Below are 3629 nucleotides of genomic sequence, written 5' to 3' on the forward strand. Positions count from 1 at the left end.
ACTGGAGCATAAAGGTCATGGAAAATCTGGGTGAAATAAGTCCTCACCTGCCACAATGTTGGACCAGGAATCCAGCACAGGTCCTCTAGCATCCTAGCACATCACTTTCCACATTTAGGTTTCTTCTTAGTCACAGGATTCACGAAAAAAATAAAACAATATTCTTATACTTGAGTTCAGTATTATTTTCAAACTTGTCTAAGTTATCTTAGCAGAAACTCCTTTAATGAAAACTTGGATTTTTATGTTATTTGCAAAACTTCACTCATTATTCTCTGCTACATTTACCATTAGTTCACCAAGTCAACAAAAATTACTATTTTACTGGGCTTAATCTTGCTGTGAAATTGAAGATGACCATGAACCAGTACTCGTGTTACTGCTTTCAGGTGTCAAGGTATGGGCTCCCCGTGTCCACTACTACTGGTGGTTTGTGTGATATCACAGAATGAACAGAGAAGTTTGTATGTTAGGCTAGAACTCTGTCAATGAAGCTATATACCCAACCACAAAGGTCAATTAAAAAATACTTTGATGAAATCCTAAACTTACCAAAGACATTGAGGATAAACAAATTAAAAGGAAGTAGCAAACAAAATCAAGTCCCTCTTCCAATTTGGAAATCCTTTAGTAGAAGTGAGTTGTGTATATGTTGGAGAGTCCTTGACAATATGATATCTTAGCAGTGGACTCTGGCAAGAGATGCTAGGTTCTATAGGGACAAATAACGTGGAAGTATGGTTAGAAGCAAGCAGACCTGAAAACAAGTCAGCATTCCACTTAACTTTAGTTAAACAGTATGTAGACTTAGACTTTGTGAGCAGGAATTAATGAATGATTTATATATGTACATTAGTAAGAACAGAACTGATAGAGTGGCTATATATGCTAGGCTGTACTCTGTGAGTAGAAACTGGCGATCTCAGAACAGGAAGGCCAAGAATACAGTAACTGTTTAAACTAAACAGGGTGTCTCTGCAGCCCCAGTATGGGACTGAAGTCCAGGAGAATTCCTGGAGAGCGATTGTCTTAAGTCTACATAGGTATCCTGTGCAAGGTGAACTGAATACTGGCTCCAGCAACAAGTGTGAGAACAAGCAAAGAGATTTTCTTTTCTTCCATATCTGTTAGTATGGTCTGCCACAAGAGTAGTGGCCCAGATTAAAGTGTGTTATTGGTTTCAGATAATATGATTAAGAAAGTTCTTAACTGAACTGCCTAGTAGCTTGGATTTTTGTCATTTATAGATGTAGTCAAGTTGAAAATCAATATTAGACATTCCAACATACAAAAAGAAATTAAAATATTCTGGTAAGTCTAAAACTTTATTAGATAGTTATTATCTAGAAACTATAAAAATATATACTATAAATTATTATAAGTAAGAAGAAATTGTAAAAAATGTACAGATAAGAAAGAAAACCCGTAAAATATATTTAAGGAAGATACCAATTTGATGTTTAATTTTAGTGGAGAAATGGGTAAAAACTGGTAAATTGGTAAATTTGAAGGTTTTGCTTGTTGTTGTGTTTTTTCTTTTTTTCCTCATAAAGTTGCTCTAGTGTGGTAAGCAGACCATGACACTGTTGTATGTAGCGAACTCAGTGTGATTATTAGATGAAACTAACGATAATGTCAGCAAACTTTGGCAAATTACTTCCAAGTCATGAATATCTTTGTTGTCAATCTTTCTACTAACATAACAAGGAGTGTTCTATTTTTAACATTGAAGAAGGTGAAATACTGATAGAGAATGACTGAGGACTGAAGAATATATAAGTTTAATCAAGAACAAAAAATACTTTAAACATTACAAGTGTCTACATATAGCAGTGTTGGCTTAAGCTCGGTGGGAAGCTGTGTTCTGTTCCTCCATCTTTGATGTTGGGATTCAGTCCATTTTGGAGAGTCTCTGCTGCAGCAACTGTCACCATGTCAGACCCAAGCACAATCATGAAGCAGCTCTCCATTCAGTCTAGGACTGGTCATCCAAGTTTGCAACGAGAAAGGTGAAATTTCAAAGGAAAAAGTGAAAATAAAATGTTATGTGTCTGAAAAAAGAGAACATTATGCCTCTATTTAGTCCTCAGATAAAGAGGATGAAGAATTTCAATTCATTAAGAAAGCTAAGGAACAAGAAGTAGAGCCTGAGGAACAGAAGGAGGATCAGTCCATTGACCCACAATTTTGGCATTTACATAACCACATTAGTGAAGATGTGATAGAGAGATTGGCTCACCACAGAGAAGTAGCAGGAGAAAATGACTCAGAAGTAGAATAGTAGTGAGGAAGAGGAAGAAGAAATTGATTATGAAGAAAGAGGGTGGTGCCATGGCATGATGTGTCAGCAAGCACTAGAGAGAAAAAGAAGAATAGATGGAAGTCCTGTAGGTGGAAGATTAAGAACTCTCTGCAGAAGAGTCTTACTCAGAGTGAGTATGAGAAGTACAAAGTGAAGATGATTGGAGCCTTTACTTCAGCCTGTCTTCATTCGAAAGAAGTATTGGGTGACAGTTCAAGATAGAAAAGCTGAAGCATTGAGACAGAAGGAACTGGAACAGGAAGCAAAATGCATGGCTGAGGAGTGGCGAAAGTACACCTGCAAGTTTGCAGAAGAAGAGATCAAGAAAGAGCTAGAGGAGAACAAGAGGTCCCTAGCCACCCTGGATGCATTCAATACTGATGATGAATATGATGATGATGAGTATGACGCATGGAAAGTCATACTTTCTTTTGAGTTCTCGAGCTCAAAAGAATCAAGAGGTGGAGGGAAGACCAAGAAGCCCTTGAAAAGGAGGAAGCAGAAGTTGAACACAGGAGAAACCTAACTGAGGAAGAAAGGCAGGTTGAACTTCCAGCAAATGGCAAAATCATTACCAACAAAGGTTTTAAAGACAAATACAAGTTTTTACAAAGGTATTATCACCGAGGTGGCTTCCTACTCTTGAGGACCATTTCAACAAAACAATTCTTCCAAAAGTCATACAGGTAAAGAATTTTGGTCAGTCTGTTCGCACCAAGTACACCTGCCTTGTGGATCAAGATACCACTTCTTTCACTTTGCATGGGACAGAGAGTGCCCAGAACACAAAATTCTTTAACAAACAGCAGCAGTGGTATGAGATATAATTGAGTGACCATCTACCAAGAAGAGGAAAACCTCCTCAGCTTAAACTCCTTATTTCAACTCTGGGACACAAGGGGATCTAGTTAGTCCTCAATTTTCTTGAACCATTATATACATAGATCTCATATAGAGCGTTCCAGACTTGCGGCCATAGCTTGTGTTTAAGGAGATTTGTAAGAGATTTGGACTCATACCAAGAAATCCACAGAAAAGTACTAACCAGGTAGGATTAGAGGGATCTCATTAAAACTGTCCCTGAGAAATCTTAAGTTTCTCTACCTTGGCTTTCCATATTGACTTGGGACTATTCTGAGTTTGTTTTTCCAGCCTGGATCAGATACCTGGACATGAGAATGGATAGCTCATTACTTCTTCCTTAGGATTAGGAGTAGGCTATCAGGAAATCCAAGCTCCATCCAACCTGGTTTTGCATTTGGGATGTAGAATCTACTTTTCTAAGTAAATATACTTTTTCATCTCAAAAAAGATATATATATATATA

At 37.4% G+C, this 3629-nt stretch overlaps 1 pseudogene; it reads left to right on the top strand.

Annotated features, from left to right (window-relative positions):
- Positions 1–1932: 1932 nt before the first annotated feature.
- On the top strand, positions 1933–3173 carry LOC114617482 (annotated as a pseudogene).
- Positions 3174–3629: the final 456 nt, after the last annotated feature.

The sequence above is a fragment of the Grammomys surdaster genome, unplaced genomic scaffold, assembly GCF_004785775.1.
Source record: "Grammomys surdaster isolate TR1022 unplaced genomic scaffold, NIH_TR_1.0 62, whole genome shotgun sequence".
Taxonomy (NCBI): domain Eukaryota; kingdom Metazoa; phylum Chordata; class Mammalia; order Rodentia; family Muridae; genus Grammomys; species Grammomys surdaster.